The sequence below is a fragment of the Bubalus kerabau genome, chromosome 4, assembly GCF_029407905.1.
Source record: "Bubalus kerabau isolate K-KA32 ecotype Philippines breed swamp buffalo chromosome 4, PCC_UOA_SB_1v2, whole genome shotgun sequence".
Taxonomy (NCBI): domain Eukaryota; kingdom Metazoa; phylum Chordata; class Mammalia; order Artiodactyla; family Bovidae; genus Bubalus; species Bubalus kerabau.
In genome coordinates this window covers 26,235,660-26,253,043 of record NC_073627.1, presented here as the reverse complement: position 1 = coordinate 26,253,043, position 17,384 = coordinate 26,235,660, and the positions used below count along the sequence as shown (strand labels likewise).

The 17,384-nt window shown below is 45.5% G+C and overlaps 1 long non-coding RNA gene across 3 annotated transcripts; it reads left to right on the top strand.

Annotated features, from left to right (window-relative positions):
- Positions 1-7,779: 7,779 nt before the first annotated feature.
- On the top strand, positions 7,780-11,766 carry LOC129651277 (uncharacterized). 3 transcript variants are annotated; one of them, XR_008714082.1, is made up of 4 exons: positions 7,780-8,060; positions 9,344-9,448; positions 10,201-10,399; positions 10,722-10,864. It is a non-coding gene; the product is annotated as an uncharacterized LOC129651277 (long non-coding RNA). The 3 variants fall into 3 exon arrangements; XR_008714083.1 differs by lacking the exon at positions 7,780-8,060 and adding an exon at positions 8,533-9,111; XR_008714081.1 differs by lacking the exons at positions 10,201-10,399; positions 10,722-10,864 and adding an exon at positions 11,500-11,766 and having other exon boundaries at positions 7,780-7,931.
- The last annotated feature ends 5,618 nt before the right edge of the window (positions 11,767-17,384 follow it).

Here is a 17,384-nt window from a genome sequence, read left to right as displayed (position 1 = left end):
TAAAAAAAAAAAGGCCCTGGGCAGCTGAGGGTGCTCATGTTTTTCAGATGTCCAACTTCAAAGGGAGTTCAAGTCCTGATTTTGTCTTTGATGTGCTGTGCAACATCAGGAATGTTATTTAGTCTCTCTGGGCACCGGTTTCTGCAGGCAGGTACAATCCAACCAGAGTGGGTCTTTATGTATGTGACTCTAGATTTAGAATACTGACAAAGGTCCCATCTGAGGAATAGAGAGTCATTGCCATTTCCAGTAACTTCTGCTGGGGCATGCCCTCACACTTTTCTATTTCCTTTCTCTGTCATTTCATTCTGCATGCCAATGACCTGACATGGAAATTTTGTCCCAGTCAGGGATTATCTCAACTGGAGTGCTCCCAGTTTCAATTCTGAGAAACACCGGGGGTTGGAATTACATTAGTCATCAGTTCTTAACTTTTCCTCTATGAGAGAAATATTTTCCATTCCCATAAGGCAATAATAAGTTGAGAAATTGCTTCTGCTTCAGTCTAAGCCAGTTGTTTTGCCTCCTTCCCCCACCCCCTAAAACCACAAGAGACAACTGGTATTGTTTGGAGATGTTTTCAGTTGCTGAAACTGAGAGGGAGTTGCTCCTGGCATCTAGAGAGTGGGGGCCATGTTGCTAAACATCCTATAGTTCACTGCACAGCCCCCCACATCAAAGAGTTATCTGAACAGAATGTCAAAAATGCTGAGGTCGAGAAGCCCTGGTCTAAGTTATTATCATAAGCAAGGTTCTTGGTGAAATTTTGGAGCTCATAGGACATGGTTGGTGATATTGTTTAATAGAATATGGAGGTGGCAGGAATTTGGACCCAGAAGGCTTCCATAGATTAGATAGATAGTGCCTCTGGGTTAGGAGACGTCCTGTCTGAGGGGAGAGACATGTTTCTTAAGCTCATGCCCGGGGACCTGGTAATCTAAAGAGAATCATAGGAATGTGGTGCATGACCCCAACATTTATTTACCTATTCCACTTAACTGAGCTCTTCCCGTGTGACAAGTCTTGTGTAAGGTGGTAAGGACGTCCACCCTGAGTTCCCAATCCATACACTCAGGAGGGAATTTCCCTTCCTCTTGATCTTTATTCCAGTCACCACTGTAGGCAGTTCTGGCCAATATACCTGTGAATAAGAAAGATGTTTCAGAAAAAGAAAAGACTGTATACAGAGGTTCCAGGGAGCTGAGTTGTTAAAACATTGGGTGTATTCTGGGCAGTGCTTAGAGAAGTAGAAGCCAAACTTCTTGGAAGAAAAAAATTCAGTTCCATTATAAGATCTGTTAAGTCCCTGGGTCAAGCAGGCAGGCACAGAATGGAGATGCTCTGAGAGGTGAGACTTGGTAATTGCTGTTGGACTTGGGCCTGGTGTCTGAAATTCCCTGAGTTGCATGGACTAAAAGAATCCAACACAGACAAGGCTTTGCAATATGCCTCGGAGCCCATGGTAAGTGTTCTATGAATATAATAGGAAGCAAGAAACTCTAGCATGTCCAGTGAAGCTTAGAAATGCTCTGGTTACTTTCACATGGAGATCTTCCTTCTTTACCCTCCTTGTGCAATGGGATTCATTACTGTAGCGGAAGAAAAGGGAGGGACCTTAGAAAGTGGGAGTCCTTGTCAGCACTGGCATAAGTAGCCAAAGGCCAAATACTTGATTCTGAATTGTCCTGCCAGGAACTTTAGAGACATGAACAAATTCCTTTTCTCATGTAGTGGGATACAGGAAAAATAAGCATCTATAAGGAATAATACACACATTCATTCAACTAACATTTATTGAACACTTATAGTATACAGAAATTATTCTAAGTACTCTAGGGATTATAAAGATCCATTTATTGATTATTTATTCATTCTAACAGTCATATATCAAACACCTACTCTGGCATTGTGCTAAAAGCTTGGGGTGCAGAAATAAAACACAACCCCTGAAGAGTCCATGGGGAAAAATCATTTCTTAAATTCCTACCATGTACCAAGTCTCAAGCCAGGAGCTTTCTGTACATTATTTCTACAATATCCATAACAACTTTGAGCCTATTTTATAGGTGAAGAAACCAAAGCCTCCAAAGTTTAAGTCAGTTATATGGCGTTTCCTCAAAAAATTAAAAATAGGATGACCATTTGATTCAGCAATTCCACTTCTGGGTATATACTCAAAAGAATTGAAAGCAGGGTCTCAGTATGGTCCAACCCATGACCATAGCAGCTCTATCCATAATCACCAAAAGGCAAAAGCAACCCAAGTGTCCACCAGCAGATGAAAGAACAAAAATGTGGCATATGCATACAATGGAATATTATTCAGTCTCAGAAAGGAAGGAAATCCTACATTTCTTACGCTACAACATGTATGAAACTTAGGGACATTACGCTAACTGAAATAAGCCAGTCACAAAAAGACAGATAATGAATGATTCCTTTTAAATGAGGTACCCAGAACAAAGTCATAGAGACAGACAGTGGAATGGTAGCTGCCAGGGTACAGGGGAGCAGGGCATGGGGAATATTTGTTTAATGGGCACTCAGTTTTTCAAGATGAAAGGAGTTCTGAAGGTTGGTTGCTTACCGATGTGAATGTAAACACTAGTGAACTGAACACTTAAAAATGAATAAGATAGTAAATTTTTCTTTGGCAGCACCGATTGGCTTGCAGGATCTTTGTTCCCCAACCAGGGATTAAACCTGGGCCACAGTGGTGAAAGCAGGGAGTCCTGACTACTGGACCACCAGGGAAATCCCCATGATGGCAAATTTTAACAACAAGGATTTACTCTATAGCACAGGGATCTATATCCAATATTTTGTAATGAACTTTAATGGAAAAGTATAGAAAAAGACTGTAGAGAGATATATATATATATAGGTATATGTATGTATAACTAAGGACGTCCCTGGTGGCTCAGACGGTAAAGCGTCTGTCTACAATGCGGGAGACCCAGGTTCAATCCCTGGGTTGGGAAGATTCCCTGGAGAAGGAAATGGCAATCCACTCCAGGACTATTGCCTGGAAAATCCCATGGACAGAGGAGCCTGGTAGGCTACAGTCCACGGGGTCGCAAAGAGCTGGACACGATTGAACGACTTCACTGAAGTCATTGCTGCTGCTGCTGCTAAGTCGCTTCAGTCGTGTCCGACTCTGTGCGACCCCATAGACGGCAGCCCACCAGGCTCCCCCGTCCCTGGGATTCTCCAGGCAAGAACACTGGAGTGGGTTGCCATTTCCTTCTCCAATGCATGCAAGTGAAAAGTGAAAGTGAAGTCGCTCAGTCGCGTCCGACTCTTAGCGACCCCATGGACTGCAGCCTACCAGGCTCCTCCGTCCATGGGATTTTCCAGGCAAGAGTACTGGAGTGGGGTGCCATTGCCTTCTCCGACTATAGTCACTATGTATAACTAAATCAGTTTGCTGTACACCTGAAACTAACACTATATTGTAAATCAACTATACATCAATAAAAAAATTTTTTTAAGATGGTAAATTTTGTTATGTATATTTCTCCATAATAAAACATTTTTTTTAAGTTTGAGCCACCTATCCCATATCTGATTCTAAGATCCCATTTTTCTTCTCTTATAGAAACAATGATAAGGAAGAAAGGAATGTGTCCTTATGAAAAAAGTGAAAGTGTTAGTTGCTCAGTCATGTCTGACTCTTTGTGACCCCATGGACTGTAGCCCACCAGGCTCCTCTGTCCATGGAATTCTCCAGGCAAGAATACTGGAGTGGGTTGCCATTCCATTCTCCAGAGGATCTTCCCAATCCAGGGATCAAACCTGAGTCTCCAGCATTGCAGGCAGATTCTTTACCGTCTGAGCCACCAGGGAAGCCCAGTGTGTCCTTAGGGGAATCCAAACAAGGAATAATTTACTAGTGTGTCATCCTTTGCCTCGAAATACAATAGCATGACTATTTTCCTCTGGGTAGTTGGGGCCAGAAAGCAGTACTAGCCAGTAGCCCCACTCTCAGTCAAGGTTTAACATCATTTACAGAGTCTGATGCAGTTGAAGATTCAGACTTCTCTCAAAATCTCTGTTCAGGAAGATCTTCACTCTGTCCCCAGTCTCATCCACTCCCTTCTATCCACCCATGCTGCTTTGCAACTGCTCCCAGCTAAGAACAGAGGTCACTCCTAGTGGAGCCAGCTTCTATGAAGGTGGAGGTGTGAAGCCCCAGGCAAACCTGTGAAGCAGGCAACGTTTTTCTTTCAGGCCTTGGGCTTTCCTTTTCTGCAGCTGGCACAGGGCTAAGAGTTAGGAGCCTTGAGTTGCAGCTCCTGCTACTAACTTGCTGTGTGACCCTGGAGAGACAGCTGCCTTCTCTGGGCCTTGGTTTCCTCATCTGCCACATGAGGGGTTTGTTCTACGGGGTGTCTGAGGCTCCCCCTGCCTTGTTGATCCTGTAGGAGCTTTGAAGCCCTGGCCCCTTCACTCCACTGCTTCCCCAGGGTCCCCATGTTCTGTCAGACCTTCTGTTTCAGCAAAACTAGTCTGGACAGGCTCTGATACGTTCATTCTCACAGAGGTACAATTTCTCCCAGGAGTATTTGCATTTCCACTGGGCCCCAGATGAGAGGGCATGAGGCTCTAATTTGGACTTCTTTTGATTGCAGGAGCAAAGGACTTTTGAAGGGGTAGGGGGGAGGCGGGGGAGGGACCCAGTCCAGATGCCAACTGGCAAGGCAGGGCCTGGTCTATGACTCAGCCCTCGGGTGCAGATCTCAGCATACCTCTGCGTGTGTAGCCCAGGTGCTAACCCACCAGGTATCCTCCTCTCCTTCCAGGGACTCTGGAGCGATGCTGGCAGCCCCTCGGTCTCTGGAGAAATGAGTTCCAGCTCAGATGCTGATGAGGTCATCGAGATCCCCAGTTTGAGCTGGAATTTGGCAGGAGGGCCGGTGGGGCAGCTGTTTGTGGTTTCTCTTTTCCTCTGAAGGAAAGTCTGAACAGATGATCTCCTAGGTGCTGCCTGTTTTCATGTGAGGGAAGCAGGATGTGGCTTCGGGTCAGTGGAATGGGAGGGGGTTTGGCAAGGGGAGTCTGGGGCGACATACAAGTGACATATTTCATGAGATGAAAGATCCCATCTTCTTTCAATAACTTCCTCAACTTTGCTTTTGTTCTTGGGAAACGTCATTTCCCCCCTAATATTTATTCATAAGGATTTTTGTTTTTGGAGACATTGAGGAACAGCTGCTTTGGGTCTGAGGGAATTCACTCCACTGTGAAGGCAACTTTTCATCTACTCGGGGCAGCCAGGCTCCTCATCAAGAAACGTCAGCTCCTCAGGGTGGAGGGGCCTCCAGCGCCAGCGGGATTAATGTGCAGTCGTGGAGGGCTCCCAGAATCCTCTGCTCCTGGCCAGGCAGCCCTGAGGCTTGGGCCCAGGGCAGGGGCAGCTTCAGGAACACAGAGAGGCACGTGACAGGAGAGGCGTTGGTGTCTGAGGACCTCATGGAGCCGCTTTGGCAAGCAAAGCTCTCTACTGGAGGCTCCGAGAGCTAGGAGATCCAGATGGTTCTTGTCTTTCAGAGGCTTGTGTCTAGTGGGAGAAACCAGGGACTTCTACCCACCAAAAAGCAAATCCAATAAGTGATCAGTGGGGAGCGCAGAGGGAAGACAGAATTAGAAAAAGATGTGCACAGGGTGTTTTTTGTTTGTTTGTTTTTATTGATGCATAGTTAATTTCACAATGTTGTGTTAATTTCTGCTGTATAGCAAAGTGATTCAGTTATACATATACATACACTTATTATGTTCTTTCCTGCTGCTGCTGCTGCTGCTAAGTCACTTCAGTCGTGTCCAACTCTGTGTGATCCCACAGACGGCAGCCACCAGGCTCCCCCGTCCCTGGGATTCTCCAGGCAAGAACACTGGAGTGGGTTGCCATTTCCTTCTCCAATGCATGAAAGTGAAAAGTGAAAGGGAAGTCACTCAGTCGTGTCTGACTCTTAGCGACCCCATGGACTGCAGCCTACCAGGCTCCTCCATCCATGGGATTTTCCAGGCAAGAGTACTGGAGTGGGGTGCCATCGCCTTCTCCGATGTTCTTTCTTACTATGGTTTATCACAGGATATTGAAGAGTTCCATATGCTATATAGTAGGACCTTGTTGGCTACTCGTTCTATACATAATAGTTTGCACCTGCTAATCCCAAGCCATCCCTCCTCTACCAGCTTTCTCCCTTGGCAGCCACAAGTCTGTTCCCTATGTCTATGTATCTGTTTCATAGATAAGTTCATGCAATATTTTAAATTCCACTTATAAGTGATATCATAGTATTTGTGTTCTGTTTCTGACTTACTTCACTTAGTGTCCTAATCTCTAGGCCTATCCATGTTGCTGCAAATGGCATTATTTCATTATTTTTGTGGCTGAGTAATATTCTGTTGTATACATGTGCCACATCTTCTGTATCCATTCATCTGTTAATGGACATTGAGGTTGTTTCCATGGCACAGGGTGGTTTCGACTGGGAAGTCAGAAATTCTAGAATGTCAAAGTCAAAAGTGACTTTAAGTTCTAGTCCCACCCTGTTACTTTCCAGAAGGAGAGACTGTGAGAAGTGACTTGTCTAAAGTCTGCATCAAAGATGAGATTCAAATACAGGCCTTCTGGCCCGAGCCCAGGGCTCTTTCCTTTACATTTGATCTCTAGATGTCTGGTTTGCCCTACATTTTAGGTGTACAGACTCAGCACAACTCACCAGGACTCACCAACCCTGCTCCTCCCAGCTAGCTCCTCCTCAGTCTCAATCTTTTTGGCCTGGGTTTCCCCTCATCCTTTGCTGTTCACTGCTTTCTTATTTAATGCCATGTGAGCAAACTCTGCTTTGTCACAAGCCTCTGTAATAATGCTCATGGGATTGTGGACGTAAGGCTCCAGGTTCCACATGAAACAGTAATCCTGGGAAAGTTTGTGCCCCAGAAGGGAGCATTGACCTTCTAGAGAGAAAGATGTAGGCAAATCAGGACTGTCCTGAGTTCTTCCTGAGGCTCTTAACTCGTTCCTCTCATTTTGCACCAAGGGGTCTTCAGCTCTTCAGCTCTTCAACCCAACACCAAGCCCCATCTTCCAGGGCTTTCACCTGCTCCTGTCTTCTTGGTTACCTTCTCTCCACTTATCCCCTCCCCCAATTCAAGCAGGAGCTTTTATTTATTTATCCTTTAGGCTGCTTTGGATCTTAGTCGTGACCCTCAGGAACTTGGTTGAGTCCTGCAGGGTCTTTCGGTGCATCCTAGGGACTCTAGTTGTGATGCGAGCTCTGGAGCACGTGAGCTCAGGAGATGCAGCACGTGGGCGTAGTTCCTCCACAGCATGTGGGGTCTTAGTTCCCCAACCAGGGATGGAACCTGCATTCCCTGAATTGCAAGGTGGATTCTAAACCACTGGTCCACAAGGGAAGTCTCCAGGTTGGAGCTTTTAGAAATGTTTGTCATTGGTCCATTGGATTAACTTGGTCATTTGGATTAATGCTCCTAATTACACACCCACCACTGGCTCTGTTTCTGCTTCTTAAACCCTGAACACACTCCTGATGTTTTTCTCTAATGAGAAATGTAGAGGATTCTTGGATATCTGCATTAAATGGGAGGAAATGGAAGATAACAGTGGTGGAGCTCACAAATAGGATAAAAGAGTGGAAACTAGGTGATGAATCAAGCCCTCTGGCTAGGCTCTCCTGCTACCTTGCTGAGTGGTCTTGGGCAAAATCTGTAACATCTCTGTGCTTACTTTTCAGGTGAGGATAATATGGCCTATCTCATCAACCTTTAACATAATTTAAAGATCAAGCCTCATGCGAAGAGTTGACTCATTGGAAAAGACTCTGATGCTGGGAGGGATTGGGGGCAGGAGGAGAAGGGGACGACAGAGGATGAGATGGCTGGATGGCATCACTGACTCAATGGACGTGAGTCTGAGTGAACTCCAGGAGTTGGTGATGGATAGGGAGGCCTGGCATGCTGCGATTCATGGGGTCTCAAAGAGTCGGACACGACTGAGCGACTGAACTGAACTGAAAGATTAAGCAGAATAGCAGGTTAAAAATTTTCTTGGGAGTTCCCTGATTGCCTAGTGGTTAGGATTCTGGGCTTTCACTGCTATGGCCCGGGTTCAGTCCCTGGTCCAGGAGCTGACATCTTACAAGCTGTGTGGTGTGGCCAAAAAACCAAACTTTTCTTAATTTAAAATAATATTGGGAAAAAAGAATATTGCCACTAAATAGCATCACTATTAAGATTTCCCACCAATCTTATTATATATTATACAAAACATATTTTAAACCCACCCTCCTTCACCAGTGTCCTCAGAGATAGCTAGCTAGTCAACCAAGTCTGAATTTTATCTCCTTTAATAATTTCTCTTCTGGGGAGAGGGGACTGATGAGCAGCACCTTCAAGTGTGGCCTTCAAATCTAAGGAAGGGGAGCATTTGGGGTTGTTCCTTATTTTTTGTGTGGCATAAAGATTACTGGAAATCAGCCCATGTGTAAGTGTGTACAGGTGTATGTATGCTGTGCTGATATTTAGATCTTATCTCATATTTTATTTGCATACCAAAGTCACAAAACCCCTCATGCCTAAGATTAGGAAACCAATGTATGCACAAGGCTTCCTCTTCTGTCAAACTGCTGTGGACACCAGGAAGCCAACCTGGAGGCAGGGGTTCCTAGGAACAGTACACCGGGGGGAAGATCTTGGAGCTAGAAGTCAGGACACTAATCCATTCTCATCTTCACTCTTCTACTGTGTATGCAATCACAGGCAAGTCACCTCCCTGCCTTAGTTTTCCCATCTGTAAAATAGCCAGAATAAACCTATCTGAAACCCTCCATTCAACCCAGTTCAACTGGGGATGAAGTTCACTATAACAAGCTCTTCAAGTGTTTGGGAAGGAAGATGCTATGTCAACCCCAAATAGTTTTAATATTTTCTGTTTCCAGAAGGAAGGGGTGTAGGGCTTCTTCAAGCTCAGCACCTGAGTGGTGGCTGGGGCCTGCCAGGGTCTCCATCTGCCCATGTCAGAGAATACACTAGGTGGATGCACCAGAGAGGGAGCTATGCTTCCCCAGCTTGTCAACATGTCATTAGGTTGTTCCTGTGGGAACCAAGAGCAGAGGCAGGAGGCCGGAGACGTGGGAGGGAGGAGGGAGGGAGGAAGAGAGAGAAATGGAAGAGATGAAGGGGTCTATGCCAGTACCACATTCATCCCTGTCAGGAGGAGAGCTCTATCAAACCAAGGCCAGGCCTATAAATCAGGCCATAATTAGTTGCAAAGAGAAAGCTTTAACATCCTCATCAAATTGATTAATACATCTTGCAGCTCAGGACAGGCTGGCCCTGCCTCAGAAAAACTGCAAGCCCGCCCAGCCGGGTGGGGATGGAGGAGGGAGAAGGGACAGCTCCAGCTGCGGCTACACAGAGCCCGGTAAGTTCTGCGCCTGTTTCCTCACTTGAAGAAAGCTCTGACAGGTGGTAGCCAAGGCCAGTGCTTAGTCCAGGAGGTCATCAGGGGCCTGGAGCCTCAAGAATCAAATGAATGTGTTGGTTTTGCCAAATAATTAATCCTGACACCACTGGCAAGCTATTTTTTTTCCTTCTGGGTCTCAGTTTCGCCATCTGTAAAGAGGACATGTTGGATCAGGGGAACTTTGTTTCCTTCCAGTTCTGACACCAAAAACGTCTGTGAGTCCAATGGACAAGAGCATCTGGAGGTCATGGCAAGTGAAGACCTGACTATAGGTTCAATTTCTAAGATATCCAATGGGAGGTCAGGAGTTGGGGATAAGCTTAAATAATTTGGTCTAATTCAGGCTTGTGGTTACCAAGCTTTGCTGGTGTGTCCTTTCCTAAGGCCCAAGCAGCAAATACCTTTCATCTTTCAAGCCAGAACAGAGAGAAAGGACATAGATCAACTTGGGTTCGCGTCCTGGCTCAATCACTGATTAGCTGTGTGTCTGGGAAAAGTTACCTAACCTCTTCAGTTTCCTTCTCTGGAAGATAATTATGTCTCCCTTCCTGGGTCATCATGACAAGAGATAAGATTTATGGTTGACAAGTAAGAGCCAGTACACTATTATTATTCAGCTGACTTTTGATATCTTAATAATGGCACCTAAATCACATGGAGACTGAAAAAGTAGTCCAGTAAAAAACAAGCAAAACCCTGATTCCCCACAGGACATCCAACTAGTCACCTTCCTGGACTATAACCTGAAAAGGCAGCATATTGTTGTGTAAAAAGTTCCAGGACTTGAATTTGGAAGATCTGGGTTCTGATCCCACCTTTGCAGCTTATGAGTTGAGTGACTTCAAGCAAGACCCCTCACCTTTCTGAACCTTGCTTTTCTGAATCAGGAATGCTTTCACATTCAATCAGGTAATGTATGGAAAAGGTCCTCATAAGATAGAAATCATTATTCAAATATAAAGCATTGTTCAAATATAAGCGATATTATAGGTATTGGTCACTCTTGCTTACTGCTGACTGCCCCCAGGTCTCATGTCTGGAAAAACAAATCAAATAGTTTCTTTTCAAACCCGTGAGACATTATGTCTTCTATGAATCACACTTTTCTGGGTTCCAGCTTTAACGAAACCTCCATCCTTACAATAAATGAAGGTTCTCTATTTGGTGGTGTTTGTGTCATATACAGGTTGATGTGGTAACACTCTAAAAAATCCATTCTTCCTTGTTTCAGAATAATTAAATGGTTGGACACATGGCTCTCTATATATATATGAATACATAGATCAGTGTGAAGAAGTGAAGTCGCTCAGTCATGCCCAACTCCCAGCGACCCCATGGACTGCAGCCCACCAGGCTCCTCCATCCATGGGATTTTCCAGGCAAGAGTGCTGGAGTGGGGTGCCATTGCCTTCTCCAGGGGATCTTCCCGACCCAGGGATCGAACCTGGGTCTCCCGCATTGCAGGCAGAGGCTTTACCGTCTGAGCCACCAGGTTGTCATTATAGATGAGTGTATATATATATATGTACTGCTGCTGCTGCTGCTAAGTCGCTTCAGTCGTGTCCAACTCTGTACGACCCCATAGATGGCAGCCCGCCAGGCTCCCCCGTCCCTGGGATTCTCCAGGCAAGAACACTGGAGCGGGTTGCCCTTTCCTTCTCCAGTGCATAAAAGTGAAAAGTGAAAGTGAAGTCGCTCAGTCATGTCTGTATATATATATATGTATACATAGATGAGTGTGAAGAAGTGAAGTCGCTCAGTCGTGTCTGACTCTTCGCGACCCCATGGACTGCAGCCTACCAGGCTCCTCCATCCATGGGATTTTCCAGGCAAGAGTACTGGAGTGGGGTGCCATTGCCTTCTCCAATATATATATACACACACACATAAACGTACATAAGTGACTAAGTTCTCGGTAAGGGAATGGGGAAGATGTGGACCACTTACTGGCTGGAACCTTAACAAATGTGTATGCCTCTTTTATACTTTTTGTTCTTCCTGGGACCCAGGACACGCATGTACCCTCAAAGCCATCTGGATCAAGCAGACAAAGACCACAGTGGAAAAGCAAGATGGTGGGGATGGTGGAAAAGCAAGAATGAAGGAACCTGGGTCCTTGAATGACAGCATGAAGGAGAGCTTCTTGCCAACCTGGAACTTAGAGTGTTCTGAGAGAGAAAAATAAACTTTGATCTTGTTAATCTTGTTAAACTTCTATCATGAGACATCTTTATTATGTGTTAAATAGCTCATACTAATTATATATTTGCATTGCTTCTCCCCCAGGAATCCAGAAATTTCCTGACCCATCCTATTATGTCTGGGTCAAAGTGCCAAAGAAGACACTTTAGGAGGTTCCACTGTTCCTGTTGTTTCTGAAGGCTGGGTCTGCATCTAGGTGGGCGTCATCTTCTGGTAATAACTTTATTAAAGAACTCCTGATCTATATACCCCCCTAAGAATAATCAGCTCTATATATTCCCTAACAATAACAAGTACATTTTCTTGTACCATGCTGTCACAACAAAACCTACTCTATTCCTGAAAAGTAGCTGCAAGTAGAAGGCCATGGTCGGGGAACACAGAGCAGAAAATAAGAGAACTGTAGATGGAAGATGCCTGAGGGACCCACAGGAATCTGAAAGAACCGAGAGAAACGGACCAGAGGTGCCCAAATGACTCATCCAGGGCCTCTGATAGAGGAAGTGGAATTTTCAAAGTCTGCCCACTGCTCTCTTACGCTTCGAATCCCCAGGAAAACTTGACCTTTGCTGGCTGACTCACTGGCTTCCTCATCGGTTTCTCATCATCAGTCAAGATTTTTACATAGCCTGTGACATTTAGAAAGCCTTCCTCCTGACACGCACCCCTCCCCGTTTAGAATGTGGTCCTGGGCAGACTCATAATTGCTCTTTGAAACGTTTAAACTGAGCTCATGATTTAGAATGCGTGGACAGAATACCGTCTTTCAAGAGCCAGGAGCTATGGGAGTCTAGCCGCCATGGGATCATGGGGAAGAGGAGAAAACGAAGGAAGGACCTGGGGCCAAATAGCCACCGGTGGGAGTCACAGTGGTGGGGAGGGCTGGCCTCGCTTTGTCACACCGTTGGCCCACATCACAGGTCAGGGCCGGAAGGGAAGTGCCAGTTGCAAATGCTCCCACCTCATCTCACAGCTCACCAAATATTATGGCCTAGCACATAAAAACCAGAATGCTAAGCTGCCAGGAGTGTTAAACTCAAGGAGCTGTGACCAGAAGCAGGCAGGCTCAGGGGACGGGAGTAGGGAGGCGGCTGTAGCGGGCCAGCGGCTCCCATTAAGCCCCATGGCTCTCAGGCAGCAACTGAAACCAAGCAGGAAACTCAGCCCTTGCCCGGAAAGCCAGCTCTACCTCCTACCTCTCCACGGTGAGAGCATCAAGGGGAGTCCCAGGCCTCCCAAGCAGAAGCAGGCTGCCTCTAAGTAGCAAATAAAGGCTTTCAGGCCACATAAATCAATGAAAATTATCAGGAGTCAAGGTGAAAAATCTATCCTCCACCACTTGGGTGTTTGAGCCAAGGTTCTCGGTGATTTAGAACCGTATAATTAGAGTGATCTGATATATCTGTCTCTCTTTCTGTCTCTCTCTTTTTCCATCCTTCCTTCCTTTTCCAGACAAAGTCCTCTTGGATGAGGCAGGTTCTCCTCTGGCTGGAGGCTAGTGCCTGCACCTGTCAGCTCAGCACCCTGATGGATCTCTGTGAGATTCGCCTCTGCCCCGCCTGCCCCTTAATGAGCACTCTGGCCCCAGGGTAGGTATGAGTTGTGGGTGGGGAGCCCACATTCTGAAGAATGTTGCAGAAGTGGAGAGGTGTGGCTGCTGACCCCAAGTAAAATGTGGTGTCATGCCGGAGGTGGAGGGCTGGGGTAATCAAAATCCCTAACTTTTGACCTTTGAACTGGGGAGAAGATTGATGATGGCAAGAAAGTTTCCCAGCTCTGTGCCTCCTGCCAGATTAGGGACACAACCTAGCAGCTGATGAAGTGTGAGCTGGGATCCAGAGAGGTCAGGGGCCTGGATTTGTCTCAGAAAACAGGACCTAGAGGGGCAAGGTGGTATGGGAAGTGAAGGTGGTGCTTAGAGTTGGAGACACAGGTTCAAATGCCCTATCACTTACCACCTAGATGACCTTGAACAAGTTTCTTAAGCTCTCTAAGACTCAGATTCCACATCTTTAAAATTAAAATAATGATTCTCACAGAGTGGTAGTGAAGACTACATGAAAGAATGATGTAAAGTTGCCTGGAACATAGCATCATCCACAACATGGTACCTTCCTGCCTCTTGACTCTTCTTCTTGCCCAAAGCTATACAGCAAGTCAGGGAAGGAATCAGAGCTCCAACCGAGATCTCCTAACTTCTCATCCAGGACCTGGTATCTAGCTCAGGAGTCTACCCACTACAGGCTCTCAGTCTAGACAGTTTAACTGAATGGCAGAGCAGAATTAGAAGTTTCCTCTCGAGGGCAGAGAGTTCCTAAAGGAAATCAGTCCTGAATATTCATTGGAAGGACTGATGCTGAAGCTGAAGCTCCAGTACTTTGGCCACCTAATATGAAGAACTGACTCATTGGAAAAGACCCTGATGCTGGGAAAGATTAAAGGCAGGAGGAGAAGGGAACGACAGAGGATGAGATGGTTGGATGGCATCACCTACTCGATGGACACAAGTTTGAGCAAGTGCCGGGAGTTGGTGATAGACAGGGAAGCCTGGCGTACTGCAGTCCGTGGGGTCACAAAGAGTCAGACACGACTGACAGAACTGACTAGAAGGCAGACTAGAACATGTCTGCTCTGAGAAAGGAAAACTCATACCAAGCATGGTGTTGTGCAGTGTACAATGCCAGGTTCAAATCCTGACTCAGCTACTTACAAGTCGAGACCCTGGGCAACTTGCCAGGCCTCAGTTTCTCTCAATGTAAAGTGATTATAATTGTAATTCTTGCCACAGGGTTCATAGAAAAAGGGTTCTGAGGTTCCTAGAAAAAGTGGTGGGATAAACTTCTGGAAATTGCTCTATATGTATAATGGAATATAATGTATAATAGAAAATATAATTATACTGTAAATCATTTCATTGACAGAATTTCTCATAGGAAAGAAACTCTGCTTAGAAAATGCAGGGATTTTGATCAGTGTCCAGTTCTGGGTTTTGGACCTTGTTGCCCCAGGGCCTCACTTTTCTGAGGTTAAAAATGTTGCTTAACCTCCCTGGTTAAGTTCCATCTTTAAGAAGAAATGTCTTTATTGCTTCTCCCTTGCTCACTCAAATACTTGAAAGATGAAAGAGGTAATAGATGTAAAGTACTCTGAGAGCTTTTAAACAAACAATCCCATTGTGAAAGTAAGCTATTATTAATACCACATCTCACATGCTAAAAAGCCTGCTTAATCCATCCTGCCCCCAGAAGCCCAAGAGGACATTTCCCTCTCTGTTTATCCTTTCTTGTCAATTGCCAAGTCTGTTCCACTTCGCTCTCTCTCTGCAGAAACACAGCGTATGGACCCCTCCTAAAAATACCCAAGACCAAATACCATGACCATATCAAAGGATTCCCTTCTTCCCATTCATCTCTCTAGCCTCCTTCAAAGATAGGGATGAACCCCCGTGATGGGCTAGAAAATGTTTAATAAACAGCTTTCCAGAAACAAAAAGTCTTGTCCTGATCTGTAGCACCTGCCAATTTCCTCGGTGTAAATACTCCCACCATGCCTTCTTTCAAACTATCATTATGACATCACTGAGCACAGAACTGGGAAGAGATGTGTAGTAGCACATCATCACGCAGTATTTCTACCATATAGCTGCGTCAGACACAAATAACTCCAAAACATTAGGTTATAGTAAAATTTAGCAAAATAATTATGAAGGGATGAGTTTTTTACTATTTATGTTTAAAAATATAGTTTATTTAATTCAGCTGTATTTTAGTTTTTTTAAATAACTGTTTCGTAAAATTCTTGAAAACTAAAAAATCAGTGTTCACAAAGCAGCTCCAGTCTACCCTTCTATGGCTCACATGAGAACACAAAAACAGACTGTCGCACAGAAGCCAAGGCATGTTGGAGAAAGTGCCAAGTGCTCCTGTGATATATCTTTCTATTCCAGAAACAAGAATCACACAACAGGGACTTCCACTTCCCTTGTCCAGTGGTTAGGATTTTGCCTTCCAATGCAGGGGGTGCGGGTTCAGTCCCTGGTTGGGGATCTCAGATGCCACATGCCTCACAGCCAAAAAACCAAAGTGGAAAACAGAAGCAATATTGTAACAAATTCAAAAAAACTTTAAAAATTATTTTAAGAATCATACAACAAATAGTATGTAGGATTGAAAATGGCTCCTTCAGTCTCAAAGATCCTCAAATTGGAGGTGCTCATCTAGTCCCTTTCCCTAATCATGAACAAGAACTCCTCCTGAGTCTGTTTTCCAGGGCCCTGTATTGATCAGGATCCCCCTGGGAAAGGTATGGCACATTCGGACAGACCCTGTTTACCAAGAGTTTAATGAAGGCGTATCTCTGAAGATATAGGCAAGGTTCAGAGAAAGGTACAGGGTGGTGAAGGAAACCAAGTGGGGAACCCATTCCCCAGAATCTGAAGATAGCTGTAGAGAGGGTGCCCCACAGGAGCTGTGGCCTTCAGTTGAGGAACTCAGTCACTGCCAACCTGAGGCCCAGTTGGCAGGGACCTGGGGGAACAAGGACCCCCATCTCCCACTCTCCCTATCTTCAGTCTTCTCTGGGGACTCACTGCATGATGTAAATGTGTGTCCTCCTTCCCCTTTAAAAGGGCTTTCCTGGTAGCTCAACTGGTGATGAATTCACCTGCAATGCAGGACACCCCAGTTTGATTCCTGGGTCGGGAAGATCCCCTGGAGAAAAAATAAGATACCCGCTCCAGTATTCTTGGGCTTCCCTGGTGGCTCAGCTGGTAAAGAATCCACCTGCAATGCAGGAGACCTGGGTTCTATCCCTGGGTTGGGAAGATCCCCTGGAGAAGGGAACAGCTATCCAATCCAGTATTCTGGCCTGGAGAATTCCATGGACTATATAGTCCATGGGGTCTCAAAGAGTTGGACATGACTAAGCAACTTTCACTTTCCCCTTCAAAAACTTCAGGTAAAGGCACTGTTTCTTGAACACTGGCTGAACCCAACCAGAAATCAGAGGGCAAGGGAGCCTGCTGAAGCAGTTCTTAGGGGTCACTTCCCAGCACTAGCATCGAGAACAGGGGAGGAAAAGGAAGGAAAGCTCATCCAGCACAGACTTTGGTGGGTCATTGCAAGTAGTCATTCCCATCCTAGGATCCTAGGCTTTTGAAACTTCAGTGGGCAAACTAACAGTTTAGGGATTACAAGGTGATTTCTGATTCAATAGGTTTTGGTCGTGGCCTAAGATCCAGGTGAGGCTGATGTTGAGGCTTGTGAACCATCTTTTGGATAACAGGCTCTTAGGCCACACTCATCCCACCATCTAAGCCCCAGTGAGCTTGTCTAAGAAAAAATCAGAGCTGTAAAAACCCCCCTTAGTCATTCCCTTCCCACTTCTTACCGCCTCTTCTTTTCCTTCTCTCCAGATAATCTCTGATGCAACTCAATAATCTCAGTTGTCTCCCTGGATTCTGATCTCTGTTTGCCCTACCTCCCAGCACCAAGCTGGAAAGAGGTGGATTTGCAGAAGCTTCGCTGAAGGCAGGCCTCTCCACTGGAGGAAACCCTCAGAGACTATTTCCAATTCCCTACAACTTACTCTATTTCCTCCTCTCCTTGTTCTTACCTCCACAGTCAAAGTGGCTTGAGAAAGCCAGTGACCTAAAAGGATAACATTTTCAGCCAAACTCTGCAATGGGATAAGT